The 19,015-nt window shown below is 44.7% G+C and overlaps 1 protein-coding gene across 1 annotated transcript in view; it reads right to left on the bottom strand.

The window, feature by feature from the left end:
* Window positions 1–19,015, bottom strand: part of LOC146870720 (zinc finger homeobox protein 2-like) — a 910,344-nt gene that overhangs the window by 58,536 nt on the left and 832,793 nt on the right. The gene's annotated exons all lie outside the window — the stretch shown is intronic.

Below are 19,015 nucleotides of genomic sequence, written 5' to 3' on the forward strand. Positions count from 1 at the left end.
TGATAAATCTTTCTGATTACTTATGGTATGACAGAAAGAGGCGGAAAAGCATAGGCAAATATCCCTGACCAATTGATCCACAGTGCATTGCTCTTGGACAGAAGGTACGGGTATCTGGCGCTGGGCTTTGGCATTTTGTGGTTTCGAGAGTAGTGAAGTCACTCAACAATGGAAGTATTTTTGGAGGACTTGGGGGTAGAGTTCCAACTTGCGTACTGTAGGAAAGTGGGTTTCTGTTGCAGTAACCCCCCCACTTTTTTGCCAGCGTACTGATGCACTTTGACTTGATGTGCCCTGGGTCCCTGCCAATCAGGTTCCCAGGGCCTGTGTTCTTTCCCCAAAACTAACCCAATTGGCATCTCTAGCCACAGGTCAGCCCCTGGTAAATCGTACCACGGGTACCCAGGGGACTGTGACCAGGGAAGACCTCTAAGGGCTGCTGCACTTATTGTGCCACCCTTAGAGCCCCTGTACCTTTACACACAAACACACACACTGGCTTTGCAGGCTGCGTGTGTTGGTGCAGAACAAAGTGAAGAGTCGACATGGTACACATCCCTGTGTGCCATGCCTACAACACACTGGTCTGGCATAGGTCAGCCACCCCTCTAGCCCGGTGCACTATATCAGTGGTGAGGGTACAGATGCATGATCCCTGTACCCCTACAGTGTCTAAGTCCATTCTTAGACATTGTAAGTGCAGCCATTAAGAGTATATGGTGCCGGGAGCTTGTCATTACGAACTCCACAGTACCATAATGGCTACACTGAAAACTGAGAAGTTTGGTATCAAACTTCTCAGCACATTAAACCTACACTGATGCCAGTGTGAGATTTAATGAAAAATGCACACAGAGGACATCTTAGATATCCCCCATAAAACAACCAGCCTCTGGTGGGTTCCCTGACTGGTACAAACCAGTCTGCCACCACGAGGCACGTTTCTGGACCCCTAGGGTGGGAACCTTCGCTCCCTGAACCCAGAAAATAAGCCTTTCCTAGGCGGAGGTGTTCACACCTCCCCCAGGCCAGGAAGAGCTATCTGTGGCAGGGGAGCTTCAAAGGCCTGGCAGCCTTTGTAATGCGACTCCCAGCCTCTCCTGCTATCAGGAGCAGACCCCCTTCCTGTCTCCCCTCCTTTTTGGCAGGAAGACAAGCGGGAAAAACTAATCAGCCCAGAAAGTGTGCACACCTCCGCCAACTCCACCCCTCAGGTGGGGGAGGCGAGGTGAAGCACACTCTTCAGTGCCCGTCATCTTGCAGATGGTAGACACTCCCTAATCAGGATAAGGGATTGTGCTCACTCCGCCATGTGGGGTGAGCACACCAAGGGTGTAGTCACCCTAAGGTCAGTAGCCCATTGGCTACTGACCCCAAGACCCCTAAAAGCCCCCTAAATACAGTATTTAGGGGGCAGCCCTGAACCAAGAAGGCAGATTCCCGCAACCTAAGAAGAAAAAGGACGAAAGAAGACGCCCAGCAGAGGAGACGGCAGAGAACAACTGACTTGGCCCCAGCCCTACCGGCCCGTCTGCAATTTCCAGAGATCCTGCGCCAAAAATCGTCTTGTCCTGCAGCCAGCGACCTCCAGAACCCCTGGGAAGACTGGCTGCCTTCAACAAAGACCGGATCTCCTGTGAACAGCAGCCCTGTTCGAAAGAAACTCCGAAAACAGACTCTGTGCCTGCTGAGGACAAAGAAACCAGTCGCCTGCGGACCGAGTTAGAGTGGCCCACCGGTCCCAGCGAGGTCCCCCAGCGCTCCAGAGTCCAAGTCGACCGTGGGCTGACCCCTCCAGGACTCCTCAACGTCACCTGCAGCCTCTGCACGGAGACCCCCCCAACCGCGAGAGGCCCGGTAAGGTGGAATCTGACCTCAAAAGACAACTCTGCATCCAGCTGCCCTGCGCCCTGGAGAAAAGAACCCGAGGTGCACCTACGTCTTCAAGCCCTCCAACTTACCTGCCGAGCTGTTGGTTCCTCCCGGAAGTCTTCCTGGACCCAGCTGGCAGCTGAAAACCAAAACCGAAAATCCCCATTGAAAATAACAGTGCACCCAAATCCAAAACAGCACTCTGCACCCGGCAGCCCTAGCGCAGCTGAGGGTGCACATTTTGTGCTGGCTTGTTTCCCCATTTGCCGTGAGCTAAGATCGAGGAGCTTTGCTCCCACAGCCAAGTGGCCTGCTAGTCAGCAGCCACCAACTGGAGGCCCCCTATCCCCCATTGGATAACATTGGGCCTCAACACTCTGCACCCGGCCGCCCTAGTGCCACTGAGGGTGTAACAAGAGTGCATCCTTGACCCAGGGGGACCCGAGTCTACTCCCAGAACCTCAACTTCCACTACCAAATACTTACCTCAAAACCGATGACCATATTTTCCTCCATAGGATAACATTGACTGTTTTTCTTGGAAAAGTTTTTGTGTGGAGTTTGAAAACCTAAAGAAATTCTTTAAAATTGTACCGATTAACAAAAACGATTTTACTTACCTGTTTGCAGGAGATGTCCCAGTGTAGTATCCAGGTACACTACACTGTGTAAGAAAAGTAATCTCAAAAGTAACTTACCTGTAAACACTATTTTCCTCCATAGATCCATAGATTAACATTGACTGTTTTTCTTGGAAAAGTTTTTGTGTGGAGTTTGAAAACCTAAAGAAATTCTTTAAAATTACACTGTTTAACAAAACGATTTTACTTACCTGTTTGCAGGAAATGTCCCAGAGTAGTATCCAGGCATACTACTCTGAGTAAGAAAAGTAATCCAAAACGTAACTTACCTGGTATTTTACTGAAAATCCCATTCAAGTCTATGTACTGTATTTACAAATCATTGCATTTCTCTGAAACAATACTGTAAGTCAAATCCAAGTACATTTACTATTGCAATCCAAACTGTTTACAAACTGCATTACTACTGTAAAGTATTTATTGCTTACCTGTGCCAGGCTTGTTTGGTTCTAGAAAATATAATAACTAAAAGAATATTTTTATACAAAAACAATTGGTGTGAATTTATTTGCGGAGTGTGTACAACAAATGCTTAACACTGTCCTCTGATAATGCCTTACTGCTCGACCACACTACCACAAATAGAGAGTAAGGTTCTATCTAACTTTACCTCTGCCTACCTTTGGGGTTCCACTGGACTCTGCGCACACTATACCTCACTTTGGTATGGTATATACAGAGCCAGCTTCCTACATGTACCTCTTGATACGTGCAGCTTAGCAGGTCCGCAAAGTTATTGTCCATTCCCAGAAGGTGTTCTGCTAGTAAGTGAATTTTGTGGTGGACTGCCCAATGCCAAATCTGTTATGCCAATTGTGACTGCTGGGGAGAATGTGTCCCTCCCAACTTTTGTATCTAGAACATGATGATGTCTTTTCATTTGTACAGTTTTGCCCTGAAGAATTCAGAGAACACCTTTAGGGCTAATTTGACGGCTGAAAGCTTGAGGCAGTTGATGTGGTGACTTTGGTGATAGGGATACTAAGAATCTTAATTGTTATGTGTTGAAGGTGGGAAACCCACCCAATGAGAGAGACACGTGTAGAGATGGTCACCTGCAGAAGGGGGTCTAGACAAGGCCTTTCCACCAATGATTTTCCGCTAGTGGAAAGAATGCTAGGCCCTTGACTTTACCAACAACTAGTTCCTCCCGTTGCCCCTTTGGCTGTGTCAATTTCCTCACTAAGAATTCCTGCTGAGGCCGCATTTGCGGCCTGGCATACGGAACAACTGGTATGGAAGAAGCCAGAAAACCTAATAGTTTCATTACAGTTCGTATAGGAATGGGACAGCGTGGCTGTAAAAGAGGCAGCCACTGGCGGAATGCCACTGCCCTCTTTGGGTATGCCTTGCCTGTTTGCGCACCAAGACCAGAAGGGGTTGAATTTGCTGAGGTTGGAAACTGACTTCTTTTTATTGATAATGAATCCAATTGAGTGAAGTACAACCACTGCTTGGTGTGTGTGTGCTAGGCATTGTCTTTTGTTGCTGCTCTTTATCAGTCTATCACCAAGGTATGGAAACATGTGGATGGCTTGTCTGAGTAACTGAGCTGAAACAACTGCCAATCACTAAGTGAATTCCCCTGAAGCTGTGGTGACCCCAAATAGGAGAACCTTGAACTGGCAATATTTTCCGCTTGCTATAAGCTAGTCCACCAAAAGGTAAACTAGTCCCAGATCACACAACAAGTTGCCCGAGGGCTATAAAGTCAATCAATCCAAATAGAAGCTTAAGAAATTTGCAAAAATCCTTCTGCTATACACAGTTTAGTCATGAACAACATTTGTAAACCTAGTTTCATGCATAAAACAGCATTAAAGAGGTCAGAAAACGACAGTGTACTCAGAGATAACGAGGTAGAAGATTGAGAAATGGTAAATGAGGAAAGTTCATGATGAAGATACAAGCAATCAAATTGCAAAACATTCAGTCACAATGCAGTGAAAACGGAAAAAGAGTTTAAAAAAGGCTGCACGCATATTAAGCACCAGGAGTACGCCCAATGCTGACCCCGTTCACTAAAACACCATAGCCTTGTGATGAACAATTGAGAATATGTGCAATGTTTTTTTTTTATAAATCTTCTATTTACCCCTGACGACAGGGTGCTTAACCCTTAATGCATTGGGGTCATACCAGCAAAAAAACTTAGTCTCCTTCTATGTATATTTGCTTAGCTCTAATGTTTAAGTGTAAAGACCAGCATTTGCATTGAAAATTGCATACTATTTTGTTCATGAATAAACTGTATATAACAGTGGAATTACTTTTCTGTTTAAATGTTTGCAAATTGTTAAAGCTTGTATTAGGATTGATTGGCTTTATAGCCCTGGGACAACTAGTTGTGTGTTCTGGTTCTAGTTAACATTCGGGTGGACTAGCTTATAGCAATTTATTACACGAGTACAGGCAGTACTTGTTCCAGAACTGCACATGATCTTGGTCTACACTGTTGATGATTTTGTTTCTTGTTGATAAATGGTTCGAATGCATTATAACAATATTCATAATGTTTTCCGCTTGCAATAAAACTAAGGTAATGATGGTGCACTGGATTTATGGGAATGTGAAAGAAGGCCCCCTTCAGATCTAATGCATCCATGTAGCAGTCCTTCTGGAGCAACACAATTACGTCTTGGAGTGTGACCATATGAAAATGTTCTAATGAAATGAACTTCAGCGGTTGTAGATCGAGGTTCAGCAGAAGTGTGTCTTTCTTCTTGGGAATAGGGAAGTAGGAGTGGGGGTTAGACCCCTTGTCTTTGTTGGTGTGTGGGCATAGCTTCTATGGCACCCCTGTACCTCTTCCCCCATAAGTTGTAAATGGTCTGAACCTAGTACATGACGATGAGGTAGGATACTGGGAAGGGGTTTGTGAAATTTAAGGCAGTACCCATCTTGAACAATGGAGAGGACCCACTGATATGATAGTTTCCTATTGTGACAGGACCAACTGGGTAATTTTTCCCTACGTCAGGTGAAGTGTGATCGAAAGGAAAAGCAGAGGAGGCACTCGTTAGTAGAGGAGGCCTTGGAGGGTTCACCTCTACCCTGCTCTCTTCACTGCCTCTCTAGGCACCTCACTGAAAGGCTTTTCCCTACTGGGGCTCTTGAAATGGTGCCTGATATTGCTTGAAGGGTAGTCTTTGAATGCCCCCCCCCCCCATGTCTATTACATTCTCTTATGCATGGTTTGGGAAAAAGAGGTTTTAGTGAGGGGAAATATAAGGCTCCCATCAACTTAATATTTGTGTCTTTTCTGATTTTCTCAAGCATCTGATCCACCATACGGTCTAAACGATGCTCCCTATTATTTAGGAGTACTGCCGGATTTTGAAGGTATGCAACAATTGCCATAAGATGTAGCAGTTTTTAAGTGTAGGTTAATCATACACTGTAGAGGTGCAGTAAATAGGAAATAATGTCACGAGACTGTGAAAGGGTCAATATGCTTAGAAAAACAACAGAGCATAAGTCTTTACCATATAGCGGTGTTGCAATGCAGTGTAGTGGTTTTTCTGGCCTCACATACACTACCATACATTCTTGCAGCAGATTAAGATACCTGAATTCCAAGTACTTGGTGCCACATTGCAAGGTTGAGTTGTTTGGGATCTGGGTGTCTGATGTGACCATGATATTGTGTGAGAAGGTCCGGTTGCATGTGGAGTATCTTGTGAGGACTATAAAAGCATGGAGAACCATGGCCGTCTTGCCCATGTTGGTGCGACTGAGATTAATGGCATAGTAGCTTACTGTATTTTCCTAACTACATAGAGTATAATGCTTCCCATGTTATGCTACATTTAGCAGGTGTTATGGCAACCTGTGGTTGAAAGCCTGCCTCTCCAAGCCAGGCATGCCGCCGTAGAAGTAGGCTGGTATTAATAGCCCTGGAAGCTGTATCCACTGTATCTAAGGCATACCTAATATTAGCGTTGGTGATTGTTTTTCCTTTAGCAATGAGCTTCTCATCCTTTTTTTGAACTGTTCAGGGAGGTGTTTAATAAGCTTCTCGGTGGCCTACCAGTGATGCCTATCATATCTAGATAAGTGACCAATTCCACTGCATTGGTGATCCACCAGTTTGTCTCTTTACAGCCATAACTATCCTCTTTATCTGGAGGGCAAGCATCTCCTGTGATTTGCGCTGAAGCTTTTTTTCATGCTGTATGCACTACTGAGTCAGGAGGCATTACTCCTCTGAAGTAGGTTGGATGTTTGGGGGCTGGTTTATACTTTTTCTAAAGGCGAGGAGTTACCACCTTCGCCTTGACTGGATCTTTAAATATGCATGTGGTGATCTTTAATATACCTTTAAGCAGAGAAAGGTAGCAAACAGACCTTTCTGTTTTGTAAAGGGTTTGTAACAAGAAGTGCCGCTCGTACTCAATGGTATGCAATTGTAACTGGTGATGAGTGGCTGCCTGCTTTATGGCAGCATAATAAGCTGTGGTCTTATCTGGCGGGGATGGTTTTACAGGGTATGGCTTAAGATCCAGGTCATGTTGTGGGTCAACTATGTAGGCTTCTGCAGGATCTCTACCACCTTGTGGCCTAAATGGCTCTTCCCATGTGTCTTGAGTGCAGTATGGGTTACCAGTGGCAGAGTCAGTCTCTTTAGCATCACATGGTGGTAAGGGAGAGGTCATGGCGGAGGTGTGGTGACAGTGGTGGAAGGCAAAGGGAGGGGGTTTGTAGCTATCTCCCTTAACCTCTTAGGCATGCTTAATTTGTAAAAAGGAACACAAAAAATACATGCAAGGGCCCTCATCAGGAGGCCACAGCAGTTAGCACCACACATTGCCACTGTACTTACACAACTACTAACCATCACACTGCTACAAGTGTGACAATTCAGACTGTTTGAGTCCGCCAAAGCTTTAAAATGTGCTCGGGTGCCAGGTATTAGTTGTTTTGAATCTATAATGAATTAGCAAACAACTGTTTTCCTGCTCATCTTTAAATTACACACACAGTGCCACAATGCAGAGTGCGGCTGAACCTTCGATGCAGACGGGGATTTTGACTTTGATGCAGAGCGTGTTATCAACAGTCAGCGGCGGTACTGGAACATGAGGAGGATACCTGCCCTTTGCCTTGCTTGATGCTGATCCTGCTTTGGACGAACATGCATTGAGGACTTTATCTTCTTATGCCTTGGCTCTAAGCTTGATGCCAAACTCTCATTGGCCGTTACATAAAAGGGTAGACCCAAAGGCACTGGAACCTGGGTAATGAACAGTACAATATAAAGTGGTCCCAGTACGTAATACTTCAACAGCACACAAAACAAATACGCATTAGGAGAGAAACAGATTGAAAAAAGCCAAGTTGAGTAAGTAGAAAGGCAGTGTTATTTAATCACACAGTATGAATACTAGTATTACAAATAAGTGACATCGTAGAATACTTTTAAAAAACAAGTGCCCGGAAAAAGGGAAAAGAAGGGGAGGTACTGGAAAAAGTACAGTGATTTGAGTGTGGATGAAAAGGTACAAAGGAAAAGATTATTGTGAGAATCACATATTTATGGTAACATCAAGTAATGGCACATTATTTAACCACAGGTTTGCAACATTCTATTTCGAATATAGTCTAGCCATGTATATGAAGGATAACACAGTAGACCAATCACTGTTGATTATACTGGCACAGTGAAAAAAGTGGCGATGTTTCGACCCCGAAGGGGTGTAGGCTCATTAACACCTTACGTATGAGTCTTCCTCAGTACTGTGGTGTGTGTGTGTGGGGGGGGGGGGCAAGGGGGGGGGTGGGCACAATGCGCAGCCCTAATATGAAGGTTGGTCTTGCGACAACTTGGGCACGTAGGTTCCAGGCGAAAGAGAGCGGGATAACTGCACGCAAAACAGATTAATATACGGCATGTCCCATCAACTATTCTGACAAACGATCCAGCTCGAAATACTTGGCTCGGATTCCACCGTATAAATATCTGCTCTATCCTTAGTTATGGAAACATCAAAATGCACGAATCCGCTCCTAAATGGGTTGGTATAAACTTAAGTTGAATTGAGCCGCCCCGGCGGTGCAGGATCGCTACACGCGGGAGGTGGCTTCAGTCGAAGAGGAGAGAGAACTCTCATTGGAGCAGTGCTCTGCCTCTACAGTCCGTTTTTTGAGGGTTCGACACTGGCATACAGATGCCACTGGAGTAGGGTGACCAGATTCTCAAAACAAAAAACGGGGACAGGTCATAGACATAGAAGTAGGACTACGATTTGCAGTAACCACCGACATAAAAGTAGGACTATTTGACAGCTGTGATAAACATAGAAAAAGGACTACGACAGCTCCCTCCAAGACCGAGATGAAGCATTACAGATGACAAATCAGAGGTCTTTTATCGGCAGTAAGCATTAATTCCATTTAAACAGACTTTGCCTCAACATTTGCTTTAGTCCAAGTTTGTTTTCTTATTAGATAAGTATATATATTGGGATTGTTAACTGAACAATAAAGAAAATTGCACAATCGAAGAGGAGTTTGTGCTCTTGTTTTTGCCACGAGGAAGTGAACGAGTGCATCGCTAGCGAGTTTGATAGATATATATATACACACATATACACACACACACATTCTGTCATCGTCAAAATCAGATACTGCTGTTTGTAGAATACTCCTTCCCATAAAGCACTCCCCCTACGTTCAGCGCAGTTGACTGAAATATAAATAATGTTTGCTTTATTTACGTGGAAACATTTACGCACATTAGCATAGTAAATAGTTTAGAACATATAAGACAGGGCTGGCTTTAGTGCTGGTGGCGCCCTGTGCGACAATGTTTGTTGGCGCCCCCCCCAATGACCACCTCCACCACGGATTCTCTCACTAGCACCCTTTAACAGTGACCAAGTCACCATAACCACACTCTATCAGATGCATTATATATAGCGCCACTCATACCAGTGTAGGGTGTCCAAGCACTTTGCATCACACACACATTACACAGAGACAATCAATCATACGTGTGTAAATCAGTGTATAGGAAATGTTACATAAGCCAAAGGACTGAAAGTGTAGGAGTCACATGTCATCCATACTGGTAGGCAGTATAGTTTAAGAGTGCTTGGTGTGGAGAAGCACAAACGCAGAGTCGAAAAAGAAACAGCATAGTTGGGAGTTTTCTTTAATAATAAGAATCGATTTCTAGCCAGATTAACCCTTTTTGAAACATTAATCAATGTTCTAATAATGTATACCTTGCAGTGTGTATGCAGTTCTAGGATGAAAGTTAATAGCTCACTATTCTATATTAGGACTTTAAGTTATAAATTGCAAGTAGCAAAAAAATGTCTCTTGTGAAAGCAGTAACCCTGCTGATCTGTTTACATCATACACACTCTGTAATCTACTTGGTACACGTTCTTTGCAGCAGGCATATTAACCCTCTGCACTAACTTCAGCCAAGTCAAAACCTCAACTATACAAAATGCTGATCTGTCTCCAGGAAGATAATTAATCACACTCTTGACATTTATGTGAGGCCTGGTAATTGCTGGGGGAAAGAAACGCTACACGGCGCCCCCAGGAAGCCAGCACTGGTGCGGATAAAACTCTCAGGGTTAAAATTACACGTTGCGGGCTTGCAGGCTGGGAGGGCAAGGATTCCTGGATGATGCAGCTCTGATGCAAGGCAGTGTCCCGACGGTGCTGGTAGGGCTGGGGAGGCGTCACGAAGCTGCTGCTGGATTCTGCTGTAGTTTGAGACTGTCCGACCCTCGCTCGCTTTAAGGCAGAGCAGGGTCACGGTGGATTGCTGCAGGCTGTAAAATCAGGGTCATGCCGGTCACAGGTGGTTCTAACCAGCTGCATGATGACGTAGGTGGCGCTGTGTAGACAAAGAGAAGGGAAATCCCGAGAGAACATGTCTCTCTTCAAAGGATTTCCCTTCCTGCTACAGCGCTCACCTCAGTGACGTCACCAAGCTGTGAAAACAGAGCATGCGCGCAACCGGAACAGTTAAAAACCGGGACATTTCTTTGTTCAACCCGGACACTGTTCTAAAACGGGGACATTTGACTCCATTGGAGTACAGTGTCGGGACACGGGGACATTTCACAAAAAACGGGGACCGTCCGGGCAAAACCGGGACGTCTGGTCACCCTACACTGGAGCGCAAGGTGTCAATTTACTCTTCAATCTCTGAGCTTGGCCTAGAGTTCTTCGACCCCCCCCCCCTCCCCCAATGTCAAAAGGTTTGGAGAAGTAAGCTTTTACCTTTTGTTGCTCACATAGGCTGTGTGTCGATGATCCTGAATACTCTTCTTGTTATGGCCCCTTCACACCTTTAACGTCTTGGATATGCTCGATTCCAAAGATGCCAGGAGTGTCTGATAGGATTTTGCACAACATTTTGAAAAACGACCAGCACTGCCCCCTTCGTTGTTTAAGGGGTTTCTTATAGCAAACTGTAGACAGTCCTCACAGTTTGACTCTTTGTGGTCTGGGAAAGATACAAGTTAATAAGTTGTGGTGGTTAGCCCAGGCATATTTAACATTACACAGAGTGCAGAAGTGAAAAAGAGTCGCTCCATATCTGGCTCCTCTGTGCATTCTCGAGATTGAGATTCGCCTCGAGGTTTCTGGGGAGAAACATTAATTTGACGGCACCCGCCAAGTGTAGTTGGCGGAAACGAAGATGAAGATTTATTCTGTTCAATGCAAGTGACTGTTATTCTTTTCTAGACCTGCTGAGCCCGAAACAGAACCCTGGTCTAGATCTCTTGGTCCATTAGCCGCTTCGACTTTGGAGCAGCATCCCAAACGCCTGAGCCCAATAATGGAAGAAAACAGTCTTATGTCGAGCCGTTATGCCTCCACAGGCATACACTCTTAAAACTACTACCACAACAGATTAGTCTTCTGGCATATGAAGATCCTATATGACTATGACAAGTCTCCTCCATCATGAGTCTCACCAATTGATGACAACACTTTCCATGAGGTTTTATCAACAGAAGCAGCTAAATTAAACATTTCAGTAGTGGCTTGTGGATCAACGTTTTTGGTCACCTTCAGACATTACATCACAGATCAGCCACAGAGCTGATGCTTTTATTGATGCCAGACCCTTAGAAACCCATGGTGAAACTCATAGTCCCTGCTTTGACAAAGTCAACCAGACCTCAAGTCTTAAAGAAGTACAGGCTTCAAGAGCAAGGTCCTCTTTTCTTGAGGGTGGATCAGCAGCTTAGCGGTTGTTTCGACAACAAGAAAAAGTCATAGCACTACTCTCTTTTCTACCACTGGTAACTGACTGTATGTTTGGTGAATACTATATCTTCCCTTAGATTTCTCACCATGTGAGTTTTCGCCAGAAGCTTTTCCCATCAGCAATAGCTCTCCAATGCTGCCAGATAACCACAGCTTCATCTGAACAGGAGCGATATCATCATGGTTTATATGGTGCTGACTGGCACAGGGGCACCAGTTTCTGATTTTTCTATGCACTATTTAGGAGTGTGGAGAGGAACAGAGAGAGCACCGACAACAGCTATATTCACAGCATTAAGTAATTGTATATACCTTGGAATCTTATAATTCACAGCTCTAACTCAACAGAGCAGGAAGAGTGGTGCAGAATCTGCGAGAAGATATAGTACCCACCGGAAATATTACCTAAAGTAAGTAACTTCTTTTCTGATGACTGATTCTGCCCCCAGATTCCTCAACTTCTAAATCAGTGCTAGAGCAATACTTCCCAGAAAGGTGGCCTTATGGCCTTTCTAGGCCAAGGATTAACATATCCTCCTGAAAAAGTAACCCAAAGTCAGATCATGCGCTTGGTTACTGTTTTGCCCTTTTTTGATGACAGCGAAGCGACAAACAGTTGATCAACTACTCAGTCTTGCGTGGATGATGTAGTAACATACCACAAGCGTGGGGTTCAGTCTATGCAGAATCTGCTGCTCCTTAGTGGGATGAGGACGATGAAAGAAGGATGGGGGACTGAAGGAATGGGCCATGTGAAAAGCAAACACAAACTTCAGCAAGAAGAAAAAGCATGTGTGAAGAACCAGCTTGTCTGGGTAGCACACAGTGAAAAGTAGAAGGACTGACATTAACTGACCCTACAGCCTAAAGTTATTGCCACTTGGAAGGAAGTCTTAAACGTCAGTGCCAGCATAAGACAAGTGTAACTAGAATCAAAGAGAAAGACAATCAGGAAGAGTAAGACTAGATTAAAATCCAAATTCTGCACTATAAACAACATTGAAGGAAACAAAGCAATTTGTTTTTAAAAAACCACACCATCAAGGGTGACTTTAACAGAGAAGGCTGATCCGAAAGGCACATTAAGGTTGAACAAGCTGTCAAATAATCTTTAAATGTGACAACCACCAAACCCGGCTGAGTCATGGGTTCTGCAAAATGTAGGACATCAAAGAGGTGAGTTTGGAAAGTGTACAATCGTTTCCACTTTCATCCCAAAACTTTTTTTAAAAAAATGCTTATGACCTCCCGGCACATGGTACAGGATCACACAAGGCCCCCTATATACATATGATGGTGGTTATGTTGTCCAACAGGATTTGCAGTATTTGAATGGAACTCCCCCCTTGGAAAGGAGGAATGCCTTCAGGGCTTATGATTTATACGCAAATCAAACATTTTCATGTGCAGCCATTTTTCCAACAAGGACCAAAGCTCGCGAGCCATCATGTCATCTGGATAGGGGCCACAGCTCATCAACAAAAGCGTTCACAACCACAGTTGGGGCTGAAAGGTTTCATCTATCAGTGCATATCTAAGAGAAGAGATTTGAAAATATAAACCCTAACCAGACAGAAAGTGAGTGGACACCCCAGTAAATTAAAGCTAACTCCAGACAGTCAGAAAGATTGGTAGATAAAAAGTAGGGATTTTAGTGCTCTAGGGCCACCAACCAATTCTTAGCATTCAGGGCCATCAGACACTGGCTCAGAAAAGCATTTTAAACTTGTCTTGTTGAATGATGAGGTTTAGGAGACACAGAGCCATGATGAGAAGGAAAGGACGTATATTTCTCTCATCTCCAGCAACCACTATTATAACCTCTATTTTTCAGCAGGGCAGAAACCTCCACCATCAAGAATGAGGTATGTGTTAAAGAATATATCATAGTAGAAGGAGGGCGGCCTGGGGAAAGGAGAAGGAATGGTGTAGCCTTTACCGATGATGTGTCCTAATCTTCTCCGAAACTGTGACAAAGTGGGAGTCCCTGCCCCCTACGGGAAGGCTAATGATGGAGGGGTGAAGTTGGAGAGGTTTGGAGGTAGGAGGCACACAGAAGACAATGGGGTCTGGAGCTACTATTGATGGTGGCATCTATTATGTCCACCTCTGCCACAAAAGGAATAATGTATTTGCTGGGGAGTCTGGACCGGGTAGGAAGGATAACTTGTTTCTCTGGTATAGCCTTAAAAGCAGCGATATTGCTTTGCAAAGGAGGCCAGACCAAATGAGCACACCGTGGCACAACCGCTCCTAAAGAGAAGCCTTCTCTCTATTGACCAGTGCAACATTGAAGGGCACATCCTAAAATATTGCCTGACATCTCCCAAAAAGTCTATGGCCATGGCAGTTATTCCACGCAGACATACTTGGTTGCCTTCCACAGAGTGAGCCACTGCAAGCTTCGAGAGTCTAGGCTGCCAGATGCAAAAACGTTTCTGCCCATAGAGTCAAGCTCCAGTCTGGATGAACTGTAGGAAAGGTATTTGGGTTCAATTCTGCGGATAGTGCTTCCACCAACCGATTCCCAGTCGAGTTGTGTGAGAACAAGAATTCAGATTGGAGGGTGATGGTCTATACCACCATGTAATCCGTCTGTGGACTGCTGGTCCCAGGCAGTTAAAACTCAAGGGAACAAGGATTCTTAAATGGACTATGATGGCCGGATTGCATTTGCGAAGTGCCCATGGATAATTTTAGTGCTTCCACTGCTTTTCATACGACAGAGATAAAACAACACACTTCTTGTAAAGGAATTCCAGAAGTTTAAGGAATGTCAACTTCTGGAGATGTGTTGAGTTCACTAGCATTTTCACAGCCCAGATAGAGATCAATATTTGTATTATGAAGAGGAAAAACACTGTCGGCTTCAGAATCAACTTTCTCCTTGCACCAATAAACCATACTGGACATCAAGATCCGAACCTATAGTAGAGGTAATAAAGCCCCTTAGGTAGGGCAAAGGACTGCACCTAGCTGCAGGAAAAAGTGGACCACGTGGTTATTGACCCGGCACCTACCCTACTCTGCCTACCTGTTGGTGACATACCTCTGCTATAGGGCTGGAACTCAATTGTCCTGTACCGCAGCAGGAGCAGTAGAACCTTATTATTGGACACCCTCACTCCTCCACTGGTTTTTAATCATTGTAGCGTAGATATGCATAACTGGTCTTGATGAAATGCCATTCACCCTCCATTCACTGAGGCATGAAACATGTTGACCACATGTCACCCTTGTTGAAGCTGTCTTGGTACATCATCACCAGTAACAGCTCCCTTGTTTTACTTTGTCAAGGGGACCACTTTACTAATAAAAGTCTCCCTGCAACCCCGTAGGCTATTTTTCTATTTTTTGGTATTTTACATATTAAAAAAACAAGGCAACACCAGTGTCATCATATCACTGATGCATCTTGTGTAACATTGTAGTCATGAATTAGTGCGTAGCATACAGTGCAATGCATTACATGCTGTGGCCCAATGACTGCAATATAAAACATACATTTTGAGTTATGACCCTTCAGACAATGTCAGAAGATATGTAGTAAATGGGCCCCATATATCTTTGGGCCTGGAGGCTTGTGGAATACATATTGTGTAACATTGTAGTCATGAATTAGTGCGTAGCAAACAGGGCAATGCATTACATGCTGTGGCCCAATGACTGCAATTTAAAAGATACATTTTGAGTTATGACCCGTCCCTTCAGACAATGTCAGAAGATATGTAGTTAATGGGCCCCATATATCTTTGGGCCTGGAGGCTTGTGGAATACATATTGTGTAACATTGTAGTCATGAATTAGTGCGTAGCAAACAGGGCAATGCATTACATGCTGTGGCCCAATGACTGCAATTTAAAAGATACATTTTGAGTTATGACCCGTCCCTTCAGACAATGTCAGAAGATATGTAGTTAATGGGCCCCATATATCTTTGGGCCTAGAGGCTTGCAGAATTTCCTCAACATATAGTTTGAGTTGTTCCCTACAATATGTCATATCTTTTAGCCATTGGTCGAGTTCCCCAATGGATGGCCACTCCCCATTTTTCTAGTAGTACGGATTTCGATGTCAACCTGCTGTTGGGCAGCTGTAGTGGCTTGACTAGGCCTAGCGGACACATGTGGGGGGTGCATGCCACCTCTTACATCAGTGCCGACAAAGCCTGTGTTACCAGGACCCAGAATGGTGTACACGAGCACATGTCCAGGCCAAGTGTAGGAAGTCTGCATTTGTGTCATGGCATCTGTCACATGCCGTGCCTATACAGAGCTTGTACCGGTGCAGCTGAAGAGGAGTGTAGTATACCTAGTGTATGTTTTTTAAAGTAAATAATTCTTAGGTTGCAATTGGAGGTGAGAGGTGTGCACAGCAAAACTTCCAGTCCTCCAGCGTGAGTAGGGTCTTTAACAAACTGTTCCATTTTTCTATCGTGGCACTAGGAGCTTTTGGTCAATCTGCCTGCGAGGCGTTATATAATCTGGTGATAAGATTTTTACATGTGTTGTGTGTGAGCAGTGTCTGTAGCACCGCCAGAGCAGCCGGTTCATCTGGAAATTGTAGGTAGAACGTTCTCACAGCCTCTGATAAATATTAACAGCGGGGTTCGCAGCTGGGATTGGGATACCTCGTCCAGTGTAATAAACGTTCCATCTGGTAATATGTCTCCCACAGTGCTAGGCCCCGCCTCTGTGAGTATGGAGAGTGCCTTAGGTTCCGTTCCTAAGTGACTGTGATGACTGGGAGGTGAAGTAGCGGCAGCACGGGTGCAAAGATAGGCGATTTACTCGCCAGTACACTAAGCGTGCGCCATGTCCTCGTGGTGCTATGTATAGTTTTTATTTCCAGTATCGCGGACATCTCTGCGCTCATGTGGTAGAATGGCTCTGAGGGGCAAGAGGTGTGCATTATCTGCTTGTATAGCTACATGGGTATGTATTTAGGTGAGAAATGCTAATAATAGGCAAACTGTGCTTGCGCACACAGGTAATATAAGTGCAAATCGGGGCCCCTGAACCCTCCCTGTGTGTAGGACCAGTAAGAATGTTCCAGCCAATCCTGGATTGTTTGCCCGCCCACGCTAAAGTAACAATGTAGGATTGGAGTGTGGTAAAAAAGGCCTTCGTTAAAATGATTGGTATGTTGTTAAACAGGTATAAAAATTTGGACAATATATTCATCTTCATGATTGCTATTCTGTCAGCAAGGGATAACGGCAGTCACGACCACCTGGCTACCTGATGTTCCAGCTAAGAGATTACTATTCCATAATTTCGTCCAGCTACAATCGCTGGGTCACTATGCACCCATATTCCAAGACATGTGATAGACTCCACTTCAGAGAGAAGTCCAGCGTGCAGGGCTTGGTGACCTGCATGAGAGGAAAAATGGTTGACTTAGACCAATTAATACTCAGCCAGGAGTAGCATTCATATTTGACATATGCTCAAAGTAATGGAGCCAGCTGCTCAGCTAGGTCTCGGACATAAAGCACCATGTTGTCTGTGTAGAGTGAAATGGCAAGGGGGTGTTGGCAAAAGCGCAGTGCTGCAGCTGCATGTCTCTGTCTTATTAGGCATGCCAGTGGTTCAGGGCCAGTGCAAATGAGTGTTGACGGAGGGCCCCCTTTGTGATCCCATTAATTTTAAACATGTCCGATGTGTTGCCTTTTATACGCACTCATACTGCAGGGTCAGTGTATAGCATGGGTACTCACAAATATTTTTCATGGGGCCAGAAAGTATGGTGTATGGTGTGACCGAGGGCAGCATTGATGGCAGCACGGTGTCGGTTGGGTGATATGGGGTTTGTACGGCTAGTATAGGGGAAGCAAAGCATGTACATGTAGTGGCTGAATTGCACAATACAAAACCAGAAAAAATGAAATCAATTTGGCCTTCTGGCTTAACCGAACTGTGTGATCCTAGGCAATTGCTCTTTTTTCACTTTGCCTCCTTTTGCTTCTCGCGTTTGATTTGATGAACTATGATTTTGTCCATTCATAATAGCAACCCAGGCCACCCAGAAGATGCACATGACAAGTGACTCGCCTCTTAGTTCACTATTGGCCTTGTTGTCAGGGTCGGTGGAAGCATGAATTTTTTTAATTCATTTTTTAAAACTATCATTTAAAAAAAAAAATAACTTGTAATACAGGGATATAATCAGATATATAGTAAAGAGAAAAGGTTCTGCATGTTAATACATTCTTTTGAATTTTGAAGAGGCTTTCTCATATTTTTACACGTTTGCTCTAAGATGTCTGTAAAAAAGTGGTGCAGGACGCCTTAGTTTAATCTATTCTGAATGTTAGTGCTGAGTCAAGTAAACAGCAAACTAGTGATGCTGTTCACCAAGGGGCCGAATGGAAACTGCCGCCTGGGTTGTTGGTTCTAGCTGCCTGAGGACTGCAAAGAGTGTTCGCAGATTGTATGAGGTGGAGCATGCCGGTATGGAGCACGCTTTATCTGGTAATATCAGCAGTTCAAGATGAGGCTGAATTCTCGCTACCAATACTTTGGCATCTGTATTGATAAGAGATAGTGGGGGGTAAGATTCACTGCGCTCGGGTGGCTTGTCTGGTTTTAGCAGCGGTATGATTAGCGCTTCTCGCAGGGAAAACAGTAGTCTGTTTTTCAAAAGCCTCTGTGAACGTGGCATGCAGGTGAAAGACCAGTATATTTATATATTCTTTATACAATCCACACAAGAGCCCGCATGTGCCTTAAGCCTTCCCATTAGGAAGCCTTTGTACATCTACCTTTATCTCATCTGTAGTGATTGGCTGTAATAGACATTTCCTCTGCCCTGATGTCAGCCACGCAAAGGTCGTATCTTCTAAGTATGTCGTTATGTCGGCGTCCGGGGCGGACTCACGGGCTTCACGTAGCTGTGTAGAAGTCCACAAATTACCCAAGGATGGATGGTGTGTCGTGAAATGTATCGCCTTCTCGTGTCTCTATGCTCACCATGTGGTTGTGTGCTCCTAGCTTTCCTATCCTGGCAGCGAGGCTGCAGCCCGAGCCATATGTTGTAGCGACCCACCGGCAAGACAAGAGCCTCACCTCTTGCATGGCTGTGCCATTGTAATCAGTAACGTGGTCTCTGATGGCTGCAAGTGTGTTAGGGTTAGGGTTAGACTCCTAGTCTCGCTCCAGGTTTTTTTAAGTTGTCTCTATAGATTGTAGTCTGGTCACAATAGATTTTAAAACTCCTGCCTGGAGTCCGATCCCAGCACCTTTAATAGTGAGCTTGAAGGC

The sequence above is a fragment of the Triturus cristatus genome, chromosome 1_1, assembly GCF_964204655.1.
Source record: "Triturus cristatus chromosome 1_1, aTriCri1.1, whole genome shotgun sequence".
Classification (NCBI taxonomy): domain Eukaryota; kingdom Metazoa; phylum Chordata; class Amphibia; order Caudata; family Salamandridae; genus Triturus; species Triturus cristatus.